Source organism: Corvus cornix, chromosome 6 (assembly GCF_000738735.6).
Source record: "Corvus cornix cornix isolate S_Up_H32 chromosome 6, ASM73873v5, whole genome shotgun sequence".
In the NCBI taxonomy this organism is placed as follows: Eukaryota; Metazoa; Chordata; class Aves; order Passeriformes; family Corvidae; genus Corvus; species Corvus cornix.
Window position 1 is genome coordinate 25,133,202 of NC_046336.1, and position 25,391 is coordinate 25,158,592.

Consider the following 25,391-nt stretch of genomic DNA (forward strand, 5'->3'; position numbering starts at 1 on the left):
TTATATTTTGTTTCAGAAAATTTTATTTGTTAATTATGAGTTTTCAGTTTTTAAATCAGCTGTAAACCTTTCTCAGTGCTGTAGTAATGATCATTTTTAAAGGTAACAGTGATTAACTTATCAAGATGGCTTTGAGTTCCTTGGGCTGGGTTTGGATTTTTTGTGGTTTTGGTCTCTTATTTGTTTGTTTTGGTTTTTATTTTGATTTTGGTTTTAACATGTGCAGAGTAGTATTTTCTTTGGTCACTCAGCAATTTTGTTGCTTTTCCATTGTTCACAACCCACTGAAGAAATCAAAAGGAATGTCTTGGTTCCAGCTTTACTATTTATCCAGAGGTTGGTCAGCCCATTGAAGAGGGGCCAGTGCATTGTGTGTGATGGGCTGGTGTTAAAGTTTAACTGCTTTGTTAAAACTCTAGGGATATTGATTTTCTTTGTGTGTGTGTGTGTATATATACATACACACACGACTGCATAATTTTAAAAACTGCACAGTGATTGATATAATCCTACTTGGATTAATTAATTAATTGTACATGAGTGGTTTTACATGTGAAATACTGATGGTGATCACAACCATAGGCAAAGAGTGAGATGCAATAGCTGCCAAAAGGAAGTTCTTATTCCCATAGTCACTCAGAAATATACTTGAGAGGAACATAATAACTGTTGTAGAAATATTTAGCAATAAGATAATCATGTAGGACTATACACTGTTGAGCACTGAAATATACACCATTTTTTGTTAACTTGCTTTTCCCCCCTTGGTGTCAGGGAGGACAGCTTGCAGTCCTATTGTTTGGTCACAGATGGTCTGTGGGAAGAAGTGCAGCCTTGTTGCAGGCCAGGGAGTATAAAAAAATCACAGATCTAGGAAAGAGAAGTGCCTTTGAAGCTGATCTTATTTGCCTTTTGAGTACTATCATACAGTGGTGCTGGTAGCAGTCTCTGTAAGATTTCTGTCACATGGATATGAAATTGAATGTATGAAGTCTTCTCTGCCACAAATAGCAACACAAAGAAGCAATGAATTCTTCAAGTGGTACATAGAAAAAAAATCTGCATCCACAATTTGAGCTGCTGTAGTAAAGAAGAGGGCTAATCATATTTGCATTCAAAAAATGCCTTTATTTTTTTTTTTTTTAATCTATTCCTTTCTGACTTGACACACACCTCTTCCAAAGATAGGGGGATTGTTTCTGGAATGGTGGTTGCCCTTGAGTGTTCTTTCCCTGTCTTCCAAAGCAAAACTGATACTCCTTGCATTAGTCATATAGAGCACAAACTCAGTTTGTTCTGTTAGTCTGTATATTTCTGTAGTAAAGCTAAGAAACACATGCTTATGTCTTGCAATATCAAGGAAAAGTTCTTTCTGGTGTGTCAGTAATTTGGTTCTTTTAAATGTATTGCTAAAGTGTGTGTTTTGATATTTTGTGGCAAATAGCAAATGGTAGATGTTGCTAAATGCGCTTTGACTTGCTCTTGGTTACTGATTCAGGAGATTGGTAAAAACAGACTGGCTTTTCTTACAGTTCATACTCTGGACAATGCCAAAGGACAAACTTTCACTCCTTACTTGCCTTCACACCTAAGAAGCCTCCAGTTAGATCTGCTCCCAAAAGTAAGTACGATTTCTGCCTCTTCCCTCTGGTTGCTCTGGGGTGGGCAGCGTGGGGGAAACACCACAGAAGCAATTTCAGGCCTTATTGCCATCTATTCAGCATTTGTTGCCTTTACAGAACGTTGTGAGAAAACTCTTTTCTTTTGGTAGTTTGGTGAGCTTCCCACTGACTTTGTATGTTGAAATGGCTTTGTGAAAAGCATGATCACTGGTGGGAATCAATGTGAAAGGAAGATTAAATATGTGGCCAGGAGCAAGTGGGTGCAGAAGCTGGACTGGAGGGGATGGCAATCAGATAGGGTTGGTCTGTTGTGAAACTGCAGCCTCAGTGACTGCACCAGGTATTCACCTCTCTGAAATTTGATTTCCAAAATGAAAAATCACCTTTAGTTCTTGTCACTTAAATTCAGAGACCGCTGCTTGGTTTTGGCCCAGGATGCTCAATTAAGTTGTACTGGAAAGCTGTGCAGTGATTGTAAGCAGAAGCCCATCTGTAGGCTGCAGGAGAGCTGCTGTGGTTTTATTGCAGGTTTTCGTCCCATTTACAAATTTCCAGGAGTCTAGAAGCAATCTCTTTCAGTTTTATTTTGTTTCTAGATGAGTTTGGTTTATTTTGTCTTCAGCTAGCAAAGAAATATTCCACAAGTTTTATTAATGAACATGCTAGCAACAGAGCATCTTGCATAAAAATGCTTTTTGACAAAGTTAATACTGTAAGGCTTGCCAAGAAGTTTGGTATTCCATGAAATTTGTCAGTTTGATATGTGTCTGATAACCAAACATCTTTGAGGGTCTTTCTCAGATTTTCTTTTTTGGGTCATCATCTGTCACTGCCTGTGATTAAAATAGTGCTGGGATTTAATGATATATCCCAGCCTCTAGCTTGTCTAAGCATTCAGTACTGTCCTTGTACATGTTCATCTAGATGTAACTTTTGGTGCAGTAAGACTGTAGCATGGGTATGTGGTTAATGAATATTGGTATTTCTAATTCTTTCCTAATGTTCCATTTACTACCTAGTTTTTCTAGCTACTCCCAGTTATGCTCACGTAATTCACAGAGATGTGGTTTTGCATCCTGTGTTGAAAAGATTGTCATCTGGCTCATATTTCTATGCACCTTTTCTATCTGAGCAGCCTTGGGTTAAAGAGTAATTGATTCAGTCATCTGTAGGTGGAGAGGTATCCCCACGGTAATAGAAGGAGAATGCTTTTACTCATAGTCTTAGCAGAGAGGTGAAGGAGTAATTCTGTATAGAGTAGGATACCCTCTCAAATGTTCAGATCAGCAGGAGGGCAGCATGTGTAAAGGAAACTTGTCCTCAGGATGCCTGTAACATGTCTATCATTTAGAGAAACAGACTGCTTTAGTCACAGTAGCCATCACTCTTGCTCCTCATGCATATTAAAATTCACCTAGAAATATAAATCAAGAGTTGTTCTTATCAGCTGTGGAAAAGCCCATAGGTGAAGAAGAGAGAAAAGCATTAGAATATCTTATATGTCATAGCACCCTTTGGATAATTTCATGTGCTGCATTTAATGGAAATTTCTAGCTAATGCAGAGTAAACTCTGCCAAAAGTCTTATGATAATTTTTGGTATTTGTTGTTCCACAAAGGCATTCCACAAGGTCATATAAAAAGATTCTGTACACGGCTGATAAAAACTTATTCTGTAAACAGTCTCTTGCTGAAAACAGCATTATACTTAGATTTTACTCCTTATGAATCTCCCATAAACAACAGTATCAAGGGTTTTAATATTAAGCTCTCTGAAGGGAGACATAAAACTAGTTGCCCAATGATGGTGTGTGGAAAGTTTAACCCTTTTGTCTTCCAGAACTTCTAGTGCGAGCACAATTGGAAGATAGTGCCAATTATTATAAATCATGTTTGCAATTTGAAGGAGCTGTGTTTTGCCAAGTTGTGCGAGTATGTACTGAAAACATAATGTGCTGGTTCAACCAAGCACTGCTCAGTGTGTAATTTTAGCCTGGTGAATCATTATGTTGTGCTAAAAGCTTGCTACAAGCTTACTGCTGTAAAGCATTAACACAGTGTCTGTAGGCCTCCATCTCCATTGAGTCAAATCCCATTATAAATGCGTCTCTAATGACACGAATTTGCTGTGGACTAGTAAATGCTTTTTCCCCACAAAGCATGTCACATCTGCATGCAGGGCACTGTGGTAAATAAAGGTTATGTGAATTAGTGCGATGTGGGAGATTCTTAAAAATCTATAACTGAATCTTCCCTGTTATTCCCAACACCAATGCTTCAACTGGAAACCTTATAGATGAATTCATTGAACTTGGAACCATATTGCTGTGATCAAGCACAGCCAGTACTCTGCAAGTTGTGCACACAGCCATAATTGGAAATCAGAGATAGTGTGGAAATCATAAATCTCAAAAGCATAAACCACAGCTAAACATCTACATAAAAAAACTGTGTTTGTATTTCAGGCTTCTCTTGTTGTCTCTCATGTAGTTTGGTCTTTTGAAAAGAAAACCAAAATGGAAAGGTATAAAACATGTTAAATCTAATACTGTTTGTCCCAGTAACTATATTAAAGCTTGAAAGCATGCTCACAGAAACTTTCTGCAGTGATCTGTTTAAAAATAGCTGCTGCACAGTAAAAGATGTACAATAACACACAGTGCTTGAAACTTCACGTTCTAAAAGATACAGTGAGAGAACTGCCAGTGGTACTTGCAGTTATAAATTTTAGTGTCAGAGTGTATTAGAAAACTATTTCAAACACCCACAGAAGAATGCTGAGCAACTCATCAGTGATGAGCTGCTGAAAGTTGCACAAGACTGCACATGATAGGTACTCTCAGGTAAATCAAACAGTAGCATTATTCCTGTCATACTTATTTCTCTTAGAGATTCATCAAATCATTGCAAAAGTGTTTTTCAGGAAAAAAAAAAAATAAAAGGGATGCCATCCATTCAGTCATTGGAATGATAAAGAACCATCTCAGGAAGATAAGAGAGTGATAGCTGACCATTACCTCCGAGGGTTCCTGCACAGGAAATGAGGGAATGCACCACATCCAGATTCACACTGTAGAGATCTTTTAAAGTAGCAAAGGTGTAACCAATTCATTTAGAAACTGAAACAAGCAACAGGTGTTAGCAGCCACGGGCAAGTGCCCTGCTTCTCCTGAAGATGTTAGACAGGAGCCATTAAGGATCACTGAAATAATGTCCAGAACTTTGGTGAGGTGACAAGGTCATGGCTGACAGGCAATGCATTACTGTAATAATAATAATGGGATTTGATTGTGGTGGCTCTGAAATGCTGCACAGCATAAGGCAGTCCTTAGGAAACACACCTGCTGGAAAACAACTAACATCTCTTTGACATCTTTCCATATCTCTGTACTAAGAAATTATTGGGAATTTAGAAGCACCCTAAATTTTCCTTCAAGCCCAGATTAAGCTAATAAACTAGCTCCCTTTTGGTTTAAAATCTTTAGCTGATCATTTTTGTACAAGATAAGGAGTAAAATTTAAGCCTTATGAAAAGGCACGTATGTTGATCATTGTTGCTGCTTGAATGTCTTATCACTGAAATACATTTAAATTATGTTTCAGAAGAAAATAAACCGACCTATAACTCTATTAAGGTGTTCATATTATAGCAAGTTTCATTAGAAATTGAGCCTCATTACTCCCTTCCTAATAATCTCAGTTAAAGCTGTGTTGTAGATCCTGTAATTTGCTCTCAAAAATGATTATTTTCCCCCTCCATCAATAATAGAATAATAGGAAGGAAGGCTTATTTTTTCTCAAGAGATTAACTAGCTCAGCACCCTACACTGAGGAAGATCAAATTTGCCTGCAATGTTTTCTGATGCCTTTTTTTTTTTAAACAAATATCAAGAAAGAACTTTTCTAAGAAATTTTCTTACCATTCTCATGTAACTAAGGCATATTTTCTGTAAGGAGACTCTTCCCATTCCTTATCCATTTTCTGCTTTTTAATGTCCAGTGGTGGGTTCACCTCTGTATTCTGCAAAGTCTACATTATTTGGTCAGACCAAGACTACATCAACGCCTGCCCTGTTCAAGAACAGGTCAACAATTTAACAATATATAAACTTAATTCTTCTTGATGCAAAGAGAGATCTTTTCTTTGCAGCCTCCTTTTCCCTTCCCTTCCTAACCCTCAACCTACATGTGCCATTCAGAACAACTAATTTTGTCCTTTTTATAGAAATATTTTCCTTATTGGAAAATAAAATTTGGTGCTCTTTAAATGAAGTCATCTATCTGCATTTCCCCTCAAAAAAAGGGTTTTAATTTTTGCTTCTCTCTCCTGGGCACTGTGTGGGGTCTGTGTCCTTTCTGCTGTGAAGAACTACAGCTTGAGCTCAGTATCCCCTTTGAATGCATTGACAGGAGAGGGTTGATTGCCTCTCCAATCTTGCATGTAGTACTGTCATTACCCACCAGGATCGCTTTTATTTTTTCTGCAGTGTTACATAATTGACTCAACTATGATTCATATCAGCACTCTGGTAGTTTTCAGCAGTGCTGCAGTGTAGGCTGACAAGTTCTCCTCCTCCAGGATTTAAAAAAAAAAGTATTCTCTCCTTTAATTCAGTGGCTTTACTTTTGTGGTGCTCTCCACATCCCAGTTATCCTTTGGAAAATTCAGATATTAAAGATGGATCTAGTGGTATGTGCTAGTGTTCCATGGGAAACTATTTGTAAATACTAATGCTGAAGTGATTAATTTTAAGCTGTATGGTAAAATAAATGCAACTCTTTCTGTTGCTGTTCAAGGCAAAGATATAAATGAATATGAGGTCAGCCAAGCTGCTGTGAAGAGCCAGTTGTGGTTGAGGACTGACATTTTTCCACATTCCCAGCACTTGTTTGTTGGCCAAGTATAGAAATGACAAAATCTTTAAAGTTAAGTGTGTTCATGGTTGCTTCAACTCAGTTTGAAAGGGCGGGAGGTCCACAGATGTCAAAACCATCATCCTTATCATAGGATTAGGCAGAGGAGGCAAGGATTATATTGACCTTGAAACTGAGTTCTGTCATCATTTGCAAAGTTGATCCATTTAAACTCAGACACATTTGTTGAACAAAGTACCTCCTGTGTATCTCAGTTGCTGCCCAAGTATGTCTGACCTTTTGCTTTCTTTAGGAAATTGTCTTATTAGTAGCAAAAGTGCAAGCAGATGTCCTTTTTTATCTTCCCTTGCATTTCTTAATTTCTAGTGTACACAACGTCTGTGTCATTGGAATTGCAGGGAAAAAAGGGCTAATAGGTTTTCAAAATTTTTGGAGGTTTGTAAGTTATTGTTAAGGTGAGTGTATTCCGATAGCAACCACTTGATTAAATTTGCTGCTTAAATCACTATGAAAATTGGTCCTAAAATGTGTGTGATCTTGTTGCTTTCTTTTCCTTGAAATACCATGTTGCCCAAAAGTTATATGGCCTAGTATATCAGCCTCAGTGACCTTTGTGCTATACTCCTCTTTAGTGACTGTCTCCATTAGTAAACCAGAATTTGTCTTGGTGAGAGTAATGGTATTTCCTGCCTAAGGGATAGAATCTCTTGGATCATTTTACACCAAAGAAATCCCTATCCTTTCACAATTTCAGCTATGTAAACATATCTTCCCTTAGCTTCCAATATCTAAATATTTTTAAGTAAATATCTTTAAGTAAGTTCTGTGATTGTAACAAAGAAAGATGTAAAATGTGCTGCCTTCAAGACTAACAGAAGCATTCTGGGCCTGAGACCTCCAAAGAATCGTTCTAGTCTGAGGGCTCAGACTCTGAGATTCTGTCTTAACTGCTTGTTTTAAATGCTTGTTTTCCCTCCATCACATTACAGATACTTTTGCTGTGCTGGCTGGTCTGGTCTTATTCTCTTTATAGTCAGTGCATGCTGAAGAAAGATGCCTCTTAATGTGTCAAATCATCCCTAAGAGAAAAGTCTACATTTGCAGGAGTGCCTCCAAGATCTGGGAAAACCTGGTTTAGGAAAACAGCCTGCTGATATTGTTGTTCTGGGTTCAAGACACATGCATCAAATTTAAACTGCTATAATGTGTACTAAACAAAGAGAAGCCGATGCTACTTAATTCAAGTAGCCATGTCAGCTAAATGGCCTGGTTACAATCCAGTACTAAAACACAATTATTTGAACTAGTCACCTGGTTAAAAATGCAGCAGCCCTACCTCATTTTTAAAAAAAACATCAGGCTAAGTTCCTAGAGGAGTCCTGCCCAAATATTTTCTCACTGAGAGATACAGATTTGGATAAAAGCCTGCTTAAAATTATTTTTTGTACTATTCACTTGAAAATTATGACCTTTTCCCCTTTAAAAATACATGAATACATAAGCAAGTTATTTTTGCAGTTCTTTTAATCTCCTAGAAATGTTAAGGCACATTTTATGTTGTAATTGAAAAGCAAGGAAAACAGTCAAAAGAGGGAATTTTCTGTTTCTCAAGGATGTTACTTTTCTCTTCTTTAGAAAGATTTTTCTTGTCCTTTTCCTGTTTATAAAAACCATTCAACAGTTTCTGTAAAAAAACACTGAAAAAAATATGTGCTGAGTAAGAATCCTTGTATCTTCCCTATAACTAACCCTAACTTCTGAATGAGCTGTTGCATTCCTCTTAATCTCTCTGCAGTACTTTAAATGTTTGGGGCCACACAGTTTAATTTTGCAAAAAGGCAGAGATATTAATCTTTAAAGAAATCTTGCGCTGTTCAAATACAGTTTCTTTAATCTAGGAATGACTTGTCATTTTTTTTTTAAATTTTTATTTGGCCATAGGGAGAAGTTATTTCTATTAAAAAAAAGTCAAAACCATTTGATTGAAATATTTGGCAAAAGAAGGAATTTTAACTAGTGCCTTCAGAAGCTTACATAATGGGCTAATGTTTTCTCTTTTTCCCTTGATTCTTGCTGCATTAAAAATAGTGTGGAAAATATATGAATATCACCAGAACTTTCAGAATAGAAGAGAATAAAAGCTGCAGAAAACCTATGGGGAAATTAAGAGAAACCTTTTGATTCCAGCCCAGTAAGAGAAAGACCAGCTTTGAAGAAAATGACTGAGACAGGAGGATTTTGAGAGAATCAGAGGATTTATTGTGTCATGCAAGTTCAGGTTTGTTTCAATGTCTCTGATTCTAGAAAGGCTCTTTAGAAAGTTAGGGATGAATCTGCTTGGTTTTAGAACAGGACAGCTTCAACTAGAAATAAGCTTTTGGTTTTGAAGGTGTTTTAGGTGGTTGCCACTGGTCTAATGGAAATGGGCTTAAGAGATTTTCTACATTGGATCTCGAAGTTGCACTCCAAAGTTCAATGCTGAGTAAGAAACTTGATAGCTGCAAAGAGCAGAGAAGAGTTCCTCCCCCATAAGAGGTGTAGTAATGACTCTTGGCACTGAGGGACAGTTTTGGCAGACAGAATCCTGTCCAAATGCAGTTTTTGGTTAGTATGCAATTTGTCATTGTGTCTGAGGCCAGCATGTGGTAGTTTACACTGAACAGAGAGACTAAACCAAACTGTTCCTTGCTGTCTGGTTCGCTGAGCGCTGCCTGTTGTGAGCACATAGTGAGCACAGTGTGATTGTGTCAGTGTAAGGCTGGATCAAAACACTACAGAGGGTGAAGTCAAGATTATATAGACCTCTTTAATCATGACCTTCCCTAGCTTTGGAATGCTTTACTTGCATGTGCAATGATTACCACATTCTGCAGCCTTAACAACCTTCTCTTCAGCATACTCATTTAATTATGATTTTATATTTCATCCCCTCTTCGTGTAGGAAGATACAGGTTTTTTCTCAGTGGCAGTTTGTTCCATATTTCTCAGTCTAATTAAATGAGGAAAAAAAAATAAGCAATCTGGGGACAATGACCCACAGCAAACAAGAAGATGACTCTATTTGTATATCTTTTGTTTTTTCTTTGATTCATGTATGTGCTTGCATGCATAAATTATAAAAAAAAATTATGTCTTTAATATTTATTTTTTCAGTTTTTATATTTAGTTGTTTGTCTTTTCCCTTCTCTCTTCTTCCCCTCAACCCAACAATTTTTGATCACTATGGAATGAAATGTATCACTGAACCATATGTAAACTCTTGAAGTTATCAATGCAAATTCCTCACATTTTTCAGGGGAGGAGAGTTTTTGGCATGCACCATCAGTCTGTGTGATGTCTTTATCTTCCACAATGATGCAGTTTGTTTAATGATTTATTTTGTTTGGCATTGCCCACAAAAAAAGAGAAATGCATGATAACGGTCCTTACTGATGCAGTGTTCCTCTTCCAGCAATTTAACAGAGAGACTTTTAACACTAAGCCAAACGTTGCACAAAATCTGCTATGGAAATTGCACTCTGAACAGCTTGAAGACTGGGTTGCTGTTATGCTAAAGCACTGTAATTTGTAAGTAAGATTGTGAGCTTAGCCTTTCTATTTCCTTTCATTTCTGATATCTGGATTGGAGCTTCTTTATTGACCGATAACAGGAAATCATTTCAGATGCAGTTGTGTAGGAGTAAAGGGACTCATTTGCCTGTCTGATGTTCTGAAAAGGCAATTTTGGGGGGGAGAAGTAATAGATGAGTCTTTCTTTGGAGCTGCAGTGTGCTGCAATGAAGTTATACTTCTCCTCTTAGCTCTGTGCTCTCTGAGGAACCAAGCAAACATATGAGAGGATGTAAATGCAAAAGCAGTTGGAATCCTTCTTCACCGGCTGCTGCTGTTTGGCTGTTTAGAAACACTACTGCAAAGAAGCTTCTTTTAAGAAAGGATAGGGATATAGTGTATTACACTCTTTAAAAAACCACAGTGAAGCAGGGAATGAGAAAAGCTTTCTAGTTCTTACTACGGAGTGTTGCAGTTTCCAGATCAGAAAACTGAAGATCTATGAATACATTAAAAGACACAGCTGCCACTGATGTGGGAGCAGCATGAAGTGTTTGATGTACAGGCATGTATTTATGCAAGGAAGTTGTGAAATCTCTCCACTAGTGCTGATCAGTATTTGCAGAATGGTATTGCATAAAGGGGTTATTTCTGCCTGATTTAGATTGAATCTATATCCCCTCCTTCCCTTCCTCACTCACTAAACCATTACCATCTTTTCTCAGCAAGACTTCACTTAGAGCCGTGACTGTTCCTGTTGCCATTGCAAAGCTTGAAACAACAATGCAGCAACAAGGCCAAGCCACTTTTCAGTGTGGTACCACTTATAATGACCCCAGCATGTGACGTTCTTGCATTAAGCAGCGTGGTCATTTTGACAGAAATATCAATATTTAATGCAGAACTGCGATGCCAAATCATTGAGTTTTCTTTTGGACCAGATGTTTCTTTAGTAGGAGCTGTTATTTAAAGTGAATTGGAATTTTAGTTTCACTTTATGCAATTTAAATCCTAGTCTTGTTGATGCCAACCCTTTCTTGAGGCACTCTATCCATTAACTACTCATTTTTCAGGGAATGATATAATGCCTTTCCAGATTATTATTACAAAAGCAGTCTTTTTCTCAGATTTAATTGTTGCTTGCTCATAAGCAATCATCCAGCCTTCTTCCTACTAAAGAAGCATTTTTGTTGTTAAATGAGTAGCAGGACTGAAGTCACTCATCTTGAAGATAATGTCCATTGTTGACAATGCAGTTTGGTTCGTGTTATCTCGCTGAAGTGAAACGTGAAGAGCAAAGCAGCAGATCAATTCTGTTTTTTGGTTTTATTAAAGAAAATAATTTTAGCCTGGAAAAGAAAGTTAGATTCCTTTGATCAGTGCCATATGCTTGAGTTTATAATAGGCTTTTGTATTCCCACTTAGCTGGATCAGATTGAAAGTTGGATAATTATCAGTAACGGTTAGAAATAAAATAATCAGTTTACATGTCAAAATATCTTCATTTTTATGTCAGTTATGCTGTCTTTCTGGTACAGTGAAAACTGGATCTGGGTTTAACAGCAACAGCACAATAATCAAACTTCAACCCTTTTCTTGCAATTGATTATTTTGCCTTGAGGTCAGGGGAATTAGAACAAATATTGCCACCTGTGGCTGCTGTGCTGTTATTAAGGCTGAAAGGTTTGTTTTGGTAAAAGTTATAAGCACACCCCACTAAAACAGACTAATCAGGATGTAAATATTCTGTTCCTATTTATCTTCATTTTTCAGAGTAATATTCACATATTTACCATCTGTACTACAGAGTTTGATCAGAATTGTTAACTTTGAATGCTCAGATGCAATAGGCTTAGTTGACTTGGACAGTTGCATGTTTTGGAGACAGATCAGCAAGTCTACTTTGTATATCAGACTAAAGATGAGTTTACTGACATTATCTATACTGTGATATAATGATGTTTATAAAGGTACAAACAAATATGCTACTGGACCTCCTATTATGTGCCTTTGCTTTGCACCCACTGAATTAAAAAAAAAACCCAAAACAACAAATCCCCACTGCCTCAAAACAAAGCAAAAAAAAAAAAAAAATCAAACCCAGTAATTTTAGTGGTTTTTCAGAAGTAAAATTTTTGCATCAGAATATTCACAAAAGAAGCAAGAGCAAACATCTGGTCTTGTAGCTGTTGTCATCCCCTCTTTGTTACTTCATTAAGAGTCTATCCAGGTGCATTTTTCTCGGGAAATGTGTGCCACCAGTGTGTGCACCTGCTTCTAATTAAAGAGTTTCTAGTTGCTTAAGGAACATTATGACCTAAAGGCTCTTATAAAACCAAGAATATCTAAGATACATAAGAGGAGCACTAAAGTCTCCACTGAGATTGTATTCTTTGCACTGTGCTTTATTATATAACATTAAGCTAAGCTCCAGCAGTCGTAGGTGTTGGGAAAAGACAAGAGATTGTTGCCGTGCGTGATGTGTATTGCCATGGAAATACTGTTCTTCAGAAGAAATAAACCTCCTTCCTATTGTGCATTATGGACCTCTAATAAAGCATGTAAGAAAAAAAAAAAAAAGTAAATGAACTTACTTGAGCAGTAGGCAATAATAAATGGTTTTTAGGGTATTGAAATAAGATATTGGGGTTGGATTGCAAAACTGCATTTGTTCTACAATGAGCAATAACGTGATTATCAGATGTCTTTGAACACTTTCCAAAACTCAATTGGTAAAGATGGCCAGAATTTGAGTTTGGAACACTGTAATTCATTTCATAAAATCAATGTCCAAGAAATCTTCAATATTTTGAAAAAGAGTGGGACTTCTCCCCTCCAACAGATTTCAATTGTGCATGTGTTATCCAATAGGATAATACAATAACTTTTGGATATTATATACCAACTATATGTAACTAAAGGTAGCTAAAAAATCTGTAATAATTTGTGTAGAAATGGGCTATTTGTTTTCTTACTTCTGGTTTTAATTTGGTAAGAGTAATTTGGTAAGAGTAGATGGCTGTTGTTCTTCAGTAAATGTGTAGCAGAATCAATACAAGTGTTTGGGAAGTGTTCATTAGTGGAAGCATTCATTATTTTTCATTCTTGGAAATTCCATTTATTAATAATAATAATATAATTATTAATTAATATCTGAGAAGAAAATTCTTTCCCTGATTTTCTGTCACACTGCTTAGAAAGCCTAAAAGCTGTTTTCAGACAGTTCTTAAGAGTTTTATTTGTTTTACTATATTTTTCTTTCCTATTAAAAATACTGAAAGAAGGATGAGAGGAGAGATGTACTCAATCTTATTCTCCAGCTTGCTGAAGACACTTAAGAGTCTATTTGAGGACTATAGTGGGTTTTGGACTTCCAAACGTGGGGAAAGATATTTCAATCTTCCTGTTTTCTGTGCTCTACAGTATGAGAATAAATGGATAAAAAAGCAAGTATACATAAACAATTTTGTTGCTATAGCTAACTGGCTGAAATTGCTGTCATCAGATATTACCTAAGGCAAGTAATTTATCTGTGTTTGAATAAGTATTAGGGAGACAATTCTGGTTGTCTCAACAAGGCTAACCAGTGGAAGGTGAGATGGTTCTTGCTAATGAAGTGCTGTTTTTATATGGAAATCTCTCTGATTTTTGACAACTCTTTTAAAGAATTGTTGTTTAGCTGAAGAAGTTCATCATTGCTATTGCATGTCTACCGACTGTGCCGTGATCCTAACAGGCATATAAAATTCCTAATGGCACAGTAATAATTCTAGCTATTTTAGGAATGAGAAAATATGCCATTTCATTGTGATTGGGATAAATGCTACTGTCTTGGGATAAAGGAGTCCTTCAGCTATCAATTCCTTTCCTCTACAAACATGTATTATTTTAGTTATGTTAATTTTCCCTTCTATATCTTTGTTGTCTTTTACAACTGACAAAAGACATCAGCTACTGACATGTGGATAAGATATGCAGAAGCAGGATCCTGAATTTTGAGAACTGACAAAAAAAAAAGAAGAAATCTAAATTAATTCATTTCCACAAATTCTCACAGATTGGTCTTTAAAACACAAATTGCTTTTGCGTTTTTATTTTTTTTCCCGGTATTTTTGCCAGTTCTTTTAGGTGTGCCTTCTAATTGTAAGAAAACAAACTAGGTCCTGTTTTGCAGTCTTTGCCCTTTGTTAGAATTCTGGACTTCTAATTCTATGAAGTGCAGGCTATATCCACATCCTTTTATGAAAGCAGGCAGGAAAAAACCGTGCTGTGTAGGTTTTGTTTTATTCAACCAGTTTTTCCAAGACAGCTTTAAAAATGCTTAACTCATTATAAAAAAGATGTGCTGCAAACACATTGTATACTGTGAGGCGCTGTCTTCCTCTGAAGTACTTCCATACCCTGGTTGCCATGGCAAGAGAGAAAAAGAATAAAAAATTCCTGTAGCGAATACCTTTATAATTCCAAAATCATCGCTCAGCAGGGGCTGTGTGCTTAATAACTCATGAAAAATACAGTGGATTTTTCAGAGGGCTGCCAGGGAATTTCTCCACTGATCTGTCTGGTCCTGTTCAGCTGATTGCACACGCTGCCGAGGGGCAGCGGTGACCCGGAGCGGGTAGGTAGGTGATGGTGTGATTTTAGCTTTGCCGTGGATGTAAGTGTGTTCAGACCTTCGGGAGAAGAGAGGCTGCTCCCCTGGCCACAGAGGCAGGTGGGATGGAGCAGTGCTGCTCCAGCAGCAGGAGTGGCGTGGGAGGACAGGGTGGCTGCTCCAGCCCCGTGTGCCTCCTCCACGCAGAGGAGGAGGAGAGATGGGGGCAGCACGTTTTTCAGCTTGAGGATGAGTTTGTTGGCTGATGCAGCTAGAAGCCTGTGCTTGTGGAGCCTCATATTCCTGAGCCCACATGGCTTGTGGCTTCCAGGAAGGTTGAAGATGCCACCTCTCAGTCACCATCTTTCACAGACATGAGCTGTCTCCTCTCTGCCAGGTTCCAGCTCACACCCCTTCTGGCATCCCAACAGGCCTGAATATCCCTGTGTTATGCTATGTACAAATACACAAGGTTTTCAAAAGCTCTGGGCTTTGTGCTGGAACTGGGGCAACATTTTTACTTAAGGTATTTGAATATCTTGTTTTGAATACAGGGTACAGATCTCCAATATCCTGACTACTTAAAAAATATCCTAAGTCCCCCTAAGCCTTAGGAATATAATTTTTGTATCTTTTCCAGAGAAGCCTGACCCAGGGGCACAGGTACCAAATAAATCATGTTAGTACTTGCAGCATTTTGCAGAGTTCAGGTTGAGACCTGCAGTAGAGTGATGGCATTTTGAGACTTTCAGTGATAGATGACAGTGCCCACAGTCATAGCAACTTGATGCAGCATCCTACTGCTAGCGCCATCTGCTACAATTTTTAAATATAGAAGGGGATTTTTCTTAGTCAGCATGTTTCTGTCAGAATGAGCTCTTCATAGGCCTAATCTGAATGCCTCCGCAGAGCTTTAAACTTCATCAGCTTTCTAATGGAATAACCCAGTCTAATCTTTTCAAAGTGTTTGCTTTTTCTTAGCAAATGGAATCAATTTTTACTCTTCAGTGATTTCTGTGGCTGTGTCTGCAATTATGTCTAAAACATTTCCTGTCTTTGCACTATCATTTGTATTTCTATCAAGAACAATTTTAGGGTCTAAGAAGTCATCAGCTGCTGAAATATGTGGAGAGCTGCCTTTTTGCTTGAATAGTGCTACCATAAAAGTGAAATGTGTGAAAATATCATCAAATAGCTTACTTAGCTTCATCTCAGCCCCAATTTTTATTTAATGTGTGCCTCTAAAATGTGTATGAAAGCAATGCTAAAGTCATGGCAACTATCTGCAAAAGGCCAGGTAACTTTTCAAAGATTGTTTAAGCCTCTGTCACCTGGGAATCATGATGGTTAAAAATATTTATAAAGGATTCTGAAGGCCCCAGATGAAAGTACCTGTTTGTATAATATTGCTTGCTGGTAGTTAAGATGGTGCTGTGCAGGTCCTGATCCCAGCCCTGCAGGTTCCTCACTCTCTGTTTATTGTGCCAGCAAAGCTTCTTCCCATCTAAAATTTCCATTGCTCACACTGTCCCATGCTTCTGTACTGGTTATCCATATGGAAAAAGACCTGTTTCTGAACATGAGGATAAACACACATGGAGGCAACAACAGTACACACTGCAGGAAAAATTTTTCCTTAAGCTGACAGAAGGCTAAGGCCAATGCAGGCCATCAAACAAGCTAGTTCAATCCACTGTCTGTATTTCCTTGCCTCCCTAGGAGACAAAACTGCTCTGTCCACATCTGAAACTTTTTACGTTCAAGGCTCAGGCGAAGGCCAGGGTGGGGGGCCACTGCTCATTTGCCCAAGTCTGTAAGGCATAATGATTTTTGAAGGAATGCACAACTTGTCCTCGCATTCACAGGTTTCCCCTCACCTCCTCCCATGTCCTTTGGACCCCAAGGAAGGTGTGACACAATAGGGATGTCCCGCAGCGTTGACACCCGCACGCCACTTCTTCCTCTGATTGTTCCCCCACAGTTGTTCTGCAAACATTTCCTGCCCTTCCTGCCCCTGAGTAGCAGCTCAAGATACTAAATGTACAAGGAATTGCTCACTGTGTAAATGAAATATATCTTTACGTATGTTTGTGGTGTTTGCACATCTTAGGGCTTTAACTTGGTCTGCTTAAGAAAGATTTTATGTTTAGTCTTTTTTAGGATCTTGCTAAGAAGTTGGTTATTTTGCTGAGTGCCTGTTTATCTTCTCAAAATATTTTAGGGCATGGTTATGTTGTATTGACCTCAAACACTTCAATAATTTGAATAGATGAACAGATGACTTGTAGTGTGAATTTATTTGTGTATCAGTCCATAATGCTCCTTCATGAGCTGTTAGTTCATCCTGCAAACATACACCTCATTTAGATGTTGAATTGAAAATTTATATGTATATTAAATGAAGAGCCTCCTGAAAAATAGCTACAGTAATCATTCTTCATAGCTACATATCATGTCTGACACTTAAAATGAAAGAACAAAGTGGCTAGCTGAAGCCTTGGACAGCAGATTAAATGTATGACTAATAAAGCTTGAAAGCCAAGATTGGTGACAGACATTATTTTCATCCTGGCCAATGTGAGTGTAAGAAGCCAGAGATTATTTTACTTGAAGAGCCTTAATGAGAAAAAGAGTGAGAATCACTTGCTCGCAGATCAGAGTGTGGTAGATGCTCTTTGGTGTGGACTTGTCAGACCTAGAGGAGGTTGTTGCTTCAATGTCCCTTCCTCTCTCAATTAACGCATTTGCAAAATAGAAATAACAAATCCTCTTTTTCTGCATCTTCTGTTCAGCAATTCCCTCTGCATATACCGTTTGTTTGTCGGGTTTTTTTACCCTTGTGAGTTGGCAAACTTCATCCTTGACTGGCCTAAGTTAGTGCTGCAGTGAGATGCAAGTAAAACATTCCAAAAGAAGTGAGTGCTGTGAAATATAATGGCAGCGAGCGTGAGTGTTGAAGCTAATGTCTGAAATTTTGTTCTAATTTTGAGATTTGAATTCAGTATTAGCCTAATACAGTATGTGACTGAGAAGTAGGGCTCAGTATCTGGGTTTTTTCAGAAAATCTGCTATTAGATTTCCTGTAATGGTGTTATGAACAGGACAAGTACAGAGGGCCAGAGGGCAGAAGGAATGAATGATTATAGGATACTCATGATGAAAGCAACCTCAGACAACCAAATAATCTTCCTTTCTGTGCGCTTGTTTTATCTTTTTGCTTTGCTAGAGTTCTTGTCTGGCTTCACGTAGCTGGTTCAGGTTTTCTCTGCTTCCCTCTCTGTTTCAACAGAGGACTAATATAAGAGTATCAAATGCATAATCTGAATGGTGGGCAACTCCATGAATCATTGTGAGAACCAAGATAAGCAATATTTCTTTAAATCTGCACACCATTGTTAATCTATATAACCATATTTGGCACCAAACAATTAGCTGAGAGATTGGAAACAATTTCTGTGAGCCTGCATGGCAATGACTGCAGATCCTGGCAAAATCAGAATTCTGGGTCAAGTGGTGCAACAAAATTCGAGTGATGACTCCTGTTCAAGAACTGTGGTAGTTAAGTGCTCAAACATAACATTCATAAATACAAAGCACATTTTTCTGTCTTTGAAGAAGCCTGCATTTCTGATCTAGCCTTCCTATTGACATTGTTAAATTTGGTAAGGTATATTTACCTGATCTGAGAAATGCTGAGCTCTGGTAAGGTTGAAACGAATGTTGAACTTGCAAGGAACCCACAGGTGATCTGTGAGCAGCCATGGGTTTCATTGACTTGTGTATCAGCTCTCTGACTCGTAGGGCAGTTACGTAATGAGTTCTTGGGGGATCTCCGTCAATCCTGGCCACCTCAGACAGGAGCTGCATTGCAGGAGTGAGTACTGGAGTAGAGTTGATGCTGGCTGACACAAATGATCAAATGATCAAATTGCAGGTGATATATAGTACAAATTTTACATCTCTGCCTGCTGTGAAATGTTTGGGGGAAGCTGAAATCCTCCAGATGATCTCAGGAAGGAAATATTTTTAAAGCAACACCACTGATGGAGACATGATAATATATTGCTTCCATATAGCTCCCATCAGTAAATTATAGCTGTGAGAAAGTTGCTAGGGAGATAATACTGGACACTGAAGGATTCATATTTTTGAAGTAATTGTCACAAAACTGACAGCTGAGGTACAATCTATCTTGGTATATTTGCTTTTTCTGGGTGATACAAAGATAAATACACAAAAGGGAAAAAATACTTCTGCTGGTGTATTGTTAGGTAGCAGCAAATGGTCTTTGAATAGCATGTGACCTTGATTTCTGGAGCATGACATTCTCTAATGCATAGCTCATGATTTCAGTAACTTCTGTATTTAATTTTTATTAGTTTTACATTGGTATCTTTTATTTCCCACCTGCTGCCCATCACCCACTCAAAAATTATGTCAATTTCCTATTTCAGTCTCTGATGAAGACATAGCATGTTCCTATGTAGGTTTTTTTTTAAGATTCAAATCAAGGCTACTAGAATTGCTACAAATCACTTTTGAGGCAAAAGGAGCAAGTGGATCCCTAAAAACTGTTACCTCTTTAGCATGTTTTAAACTCTGAAAATCCCTTGATTTATATATTTTTACTAAGAACGCAAGTAATGATGAAAATTTTCAGGTGTTCAAATGTTATTAAGTATGCACATTTATTTGGGGAAGGGTTCCAAAACCTAAAATTTACAAAAAACTTCAGCCTGTTTTCTTGACTAGAAGCCTCCCCATGTTCCTGCCTTGAGCAGAGAACTTTTGCTATTCGAGAGCAGACCAAAATCACTCATTTCTTTCCCCAAGTTTAGCTTGTGCTCTGGTGTGGAAATTTGAATTGGTTTGCAGTAGGACACGTTAGTTCTTAGCCAATGTGCCAGTTTATTGCCTGGGTAATGACTGTAAGTGGGAGAAGTAAATTTTATACTGTAGATCTCTCTTTTTTTCTTTATAGAAACTTGTGGGACATTAAAATTATCCTGGTTTTACCCTATAAACTCCAATAGAGTTGGATAAAGAGCACTTACTTTTTAAAATCAGTTTTTTGGAAGGTAACATGCCCATTCAGCAGACTTGTCTCCCAAAGCCACCAGGGCAATTGTCAGATCCTGCTTCTTGGAACTCATCTGCACTTTGTAAATCTGTTCCTGAATGCTTATCTGTCCCCAACAGATATAATGAATCTTTCCCTTGCTATTTAGGATCCTATTATTTGTACCCACTTTTTATGACCAATAATACTAAAAGCAGCATTTTCAGTGTAAATTTTCTATACATAGATAATCATAAAATAACGGGGAAGAATCAAGCCTATAAAAAATGGACAATGGAAAATTTGTATTTTTTCATTTAAATTTGCTGTTGAAAATGGACATGGAATGGAATAATAATTGGGGTAATTCTACTTATTATGACAACAGAACCTCAAAAATTGACAAGGAGTGTTTTAAAAATTGGTCCTCTGTGTACTTGCTGACAGTCTATCTCTCAGCTTCTGATGATTGTTATGGATATACTTGTACACCATTTTGTTTTCATTTCAGCTATTTCTGACAATAAATTCAGTAGCAGAAATACAGGATTTTTCTTGTGATGATACATTCAGGTGGCTGGCTCCTAGAATGGTGTCAGTGCACTTTGTACTTTGTATCTATAATGTGATGAGAAGAGGGCTGACATTCCATTTCTGGTGGATTTTCCAGGTGGAAGTACATGTGCCTGGGCTTCACACCCTGTGCTCAGTGAGCTGACCAAGCCCAGGAAGTGCTGAGGCTCTGGAATGGGGAAAATAAATGTGTGTTGGGCTTGTGCTAATTCACATGAGCCCTACACAATCCCAGCCTATTTGGGGCCATCTATGAGTCCAGATAAGTGATTTTTTATCCTCCAGAAGAATGACAGCAGCTACAGTAGCCTTTGTCAGACAAAATGCTCTGTTCTTCATCAAAATCAAAAAGGTTTATTCACAGTTGGGTGTTTGCTTCCTTTGATATAAATTGCAGTCTAAAAATGAACTTTGGAGAAAGAAATTTCATCTTACTGAAATGCCTCCTGTGGATTTTCTTTTTTTTATTTTGTATTGAATGAGCGGTTGTTGAAATTGATTTGTTTCTATGGAGTTTTACAATGCAAGTAAGTTATCAAAATTTTTAACAAACTAGTTCACTGCTGCTGACGCTGATTTTGGCATAGAGTGACATGTTAAAAATTTTTGGGCTTTTTCTACTTGTTCTATGTATGAAGGCTGTATTATATCTTTTATTGCATTTCCAGTGTCAAGTGTTGATAAATTGAGACCTTCCATTTTAATGTTACTTTTATAGCTTAATAGCTTTTACAACTTCTGTTTCTTTTATAGGTATGTTATTAATACTTAGTTACTGTACACATTTTTCCCCCCCAGATCCTTTGATTAATTTAAGTGTAGGATATCTCTCCTTTGTGAGCATGACTATTTTGTGAAATTTTGGATTGTTACCTTTTTGGAGAAAGAAATTAATGAAGAAATGCAACATCTTAAGCTGTTGAATGCTCTCTTGGAAAATGGATCTTCTCAGTCTTTATCCTATGCAGATACTACCATGACATATGAGTACAAAACAAAGTAGATGGAAAGGCTGTAGGGCTTGGTTTTGTTTTGTATAATGTTCCACCTTCCTGCTGTTTGACTTGGCAACTTCAGCAAAGTTTTCCTACCATGCTTTTTCCTGTTGTTGTCCATAACATATGACTGAAAGACTGCACTTATAAAAATTTGTATTTCCTTCTTTTTCTGTTGTTGCCACTTAAATCTCATTTACTATTTGTCTCAGTTACATTGAGGAAATTCTTCCCATTTTGCTATAAATTCAGAGAATTGAGAGTGTTTGTTCTGACATTATTTTTTTGTTAAGCTGACTAGCTTACATAGTACTGTATGGCTTATTTTTTGTGCTGCTTATTGCTTGCAAAATTTTCAGGAATGTTGATTTCCTCCATGTTTTTGTTCAAACAGCTATGCAAATAACTCCCCTGCTTGAAAATAAATGAAGTTTTTTGTTTTGTCTTTAAACATCTGTCTCCAATGGCTTGATAAAAATTCTGCTGGAGCCCATGTAGAATGGAAATAAATTCCTGCAGGTTAATCAGGTTTCTAGGATGGTGGTCATCTGTGAGAAATACGGTAGAGTCCTACCCCCTCAAAAATGTTCTAAAACCATCAACTGATTCTATAAGTCAAGGATTTTTAGTCTGTTTATGGTCTTAGAATTTAGGGGAATTTAATTCAGCAATGTTGAAAGACATGCGGATTCTTTCAGTAACAGAATGCAAATTAAAATTAATAATTACAAATATATAGGTATGGTTTGAGATTCAAAACCCCAAATAACAATAAATGATGTTTCAAATATCTGTCAGTAAACAACTCCCCATCTCTCTTTGCTGTGGTGTTTCCTAGCAACTGCTGTGTTTCTCTGAACCTGTGTTGCCTTGACAATACTCATGGCCTATTGTGCATCTATACAGGGCATTTCATTCAAAGGGCTTCACAGGCCAAGGATGTATTTGTGAAGCATCCTTGAGATGCAGCTGTTGGTAAAAATTAAAAATGAGTAGACAAAACACTACTGCATCATTTGGTAAGAGGAATGGGAGGATATGAAACAGGAGTTTGGGCTAATCCTTGGGCTAATATAAAGGGATCCCTTTATGTGTAACAGAGAGAAAGTCTGGCTAAACTCACCCTTTCTATATTCAAGCAAGCAAGGTGCCCTTTAGATGGTGAGGGAAAGCAGATGAATAGACAATGTTGTTAGGGCATCATTTGAGCAGACCAGTGAAGTTCAGCTAAGTTACTGTTAACACTGCTGTGTTCTTGGGGAATATTACAAACCTCTAGTCCTTCTGCAGGATAAGCCCCTTCACAGGCTGTGCTGCAATTCTGAAGGCCCTTCCCTCCAACCTCTGTTCACCCTGTGTGTCTGAGGTTCCAGCTCTCTGCACTGTTAGGAGCTGCCTTCTCTCTGTTGAGCTCTGACTGCCTCTCTCATTGGCCTCGACAGTTCCCACATCATGAGTAAGTAGCTCCTGTATTCCAGCTGCCTGTGATTTGGGTTTAAAACACAGACATGGTGCTACCTTTCTTGAAATCTAAATAATATCATCCAGTATCTTGTAATTAGGGCATCTCACCAGGCAAGCTGCTTTAAGTTTCTGTGTTTCTGTATTCTAATATTGATAAATTAATATTTTTCCTATTATATGTGGACCTGGTCAAAGACTTGCAGACGTTTCCCAATTCAGAGAAGGCAGAATTTTTGTTTAGGGTAACTATTGGGTCCAGACAGAGAAATTCTATTGCTTTTCAGCTCCTCTATCATGATTCTTCATTAATATTATCTATCTAGTTTTCTAGACATTCTGTTCTTAGGAGGCATTAAAAGGCATGAACACTTAGATGCTTTTAATTGTATGTTTCTTTCAATTTTTGCAGCTTTTTTTTCTTTTCATTTTTGTCTCTTTTCATTTTTTGAGCAGAAAGAATTTTGAAGCCTAAGGCTATTGGTCTGGAACTGCTCATCATTTAGACAAATTTGCTATGGATTGTGATATAACATTTTGCTTCATATATTTTCTTCAGAGGAATTAATGTTGTTTTGCACCCCATATAGTTGTAGATTTCCTGTCTGTCATCAGATCACAAGACTTCTTTCTGAGCTCTGAGTCCTTCAGCAGCTCTCCAAACTTCTGTCATTTGTGATGCTAAAAAGTAGGTTGAAATATCAAAGATAATTTGTTACAGAGAAATCCATGAAAGGTGAATAAATCAGCAAGCTCCTCTTTCCATCACCAACCCATTTTAATAACATGAGCATTGTTAATGTTTAGTTTATGAATCTATTACTGATTGCAAATTGGTTTGGCACACTACCCTAGAAATGCTGCCTTGAAATCAGTTCAAGAGCTGAAAATAGGTGTGCAATAAGGATTTTAAGGGAAAAATCAAGCAAATATTATGGATTGTCACCTGATTAATCTACATGAAGTGGCTTATCATTTTGGGGCTATGTGTACCATATCTTTGCATTAGTGAAATATCTTTCCGCCTTTGGGAAACAAAGCAAAACAATTAACAACCAAACCCAACCATAGTTTGCATACATTGGAAAATCAGCTGAGAAGACAAAGCAAGGAAAGCAATTGCTTGGGGAATTACTGCTGGGTCAGATGCAGTGGCTGAACAGTAAGAAATGAACTACCACAGCTGCTTTTGTAGCCTGCTCTGCTGACTTTTGTGCTGAACTGTTTCCACCCTGTGATTAATGGTGAAGTTTATCTTATGAAGTCATCATTTTGACATCTTTCACTTGTACAGCAATCACTTTAAAGAAAAAAAAAGGGACTTAAATTGGCCCCTTTATTTTTGTAATCAGGAACAGGATGCCCCAGCTTTTAGCTCAAACTGACCCATTATGTGCATTTGAGAAATGAGTCATGGTCAGAACCTCTCAGAATAGGTTCTGGTTGGTGGGAAGACAGACAAACTCAAATTCCCAGATATAAACATGCTTCAATGTTTTTGTATGATAGTGAGATCCAAAGCAGCATGGGAAGTACTTTGAAGTTCTTGGTTTAGGGTTCTTAGATCTGCTAAAGTGATGATAACTTTGGGATGTGTTTGTGGTGACATGGTGACACCATTAGATGTGTCAGTTAATGCAGCATGTTAGGTGCTTAGCTACTGAGGAAAAGCAAGCATGTTCATTTTCAAGTCTAGTGCACTCCGTCTACATTTCAGTCCATTCTTTTTAGAGCTTGATATTGTTACTCCATTCTTTTCCTCAGAATCTGCTTTGTTTCATAAATATATTACTGAAAAAACAATTATTTTGGAGCATGCTGAGTTTTATCAAATTATGTTATCTTTCCTTTAATACGTGTTTTCTTTTAAAGCATAGACCAAGGCTCCTGCAAGGGTTTCTGACTCTCTCTGTCTTCTGGTGTCTCTCTAATTCTGCATGCATGCTGTGTTTGAAATGTGCCACCCTCCAGTGTGAGAAGCTAATGATGGAAAGCCCCAGGCTGCGTAGTGCAGATCTCCCTGCTCCTATTTATGATTGAGTCTACTTTTTTGTTTTGTGTTCTTCTCTGCTACTCAAAATGCCATTTCCATGGCTGCTTTTCTGACTTCCTATCTAAAGCAATCACTTCTGAATAGAGATTACACACACTGAACAAAGACTGAACCTTTACATCAGTCAAAAGACTGTCGATAGTGAGGTATAGGCCTTATTTGTCCATGTGAATGATTGTGATTGTGTAAAATTGAGGAGAGGTAGACTCAGTTCCCTTATTAGAATTTGCCTTCTGCATTTGCCCAGAATCAATTTTGATTCTGTTACTAAATTCCAGAACTATACTAAAAGAAGCTACTTACAGGAGCAAATATTCTATCACAGTTATGCTTCTGCTTTCATTGGTTTTCCACAAGGAAAATGCTTCTTGGCTACAAATTTAACAGATGAATTGCAGAGAACTCATTTCTGATTTAGAGCAATCTGTTCCATGAGATATGCAGAGCACAGGAGTTTCTGCCTCCTTCTGTTGTACCCCACAGTGACACCATCATTTGCCACTCACTGCAATGATCTACAGCCTGGCTGGGCAAAGAAATGAATTCAGTGCCTTCCACCTTACTGCATTTTTGTCAACTCAGTTAGCAGGGTGATACAGACTGTCTTGCTT

At 37.6% G+C, this 25,391-nt stretch overlaps 1 protein-coding gene across 2 annotated transcripts in view; it reads right to left on the reverse strand.

The window, feature by feature from the left end:
- RASGEF1A (RasGEF domain family member 1A) overlaps positions 1-25,391 on the reverse strand; it is a 156,579-nt gene that overhangs the window by 67,192 nt on the left and 63,996 nt on the right. The window lies entirely within an intron of this gene.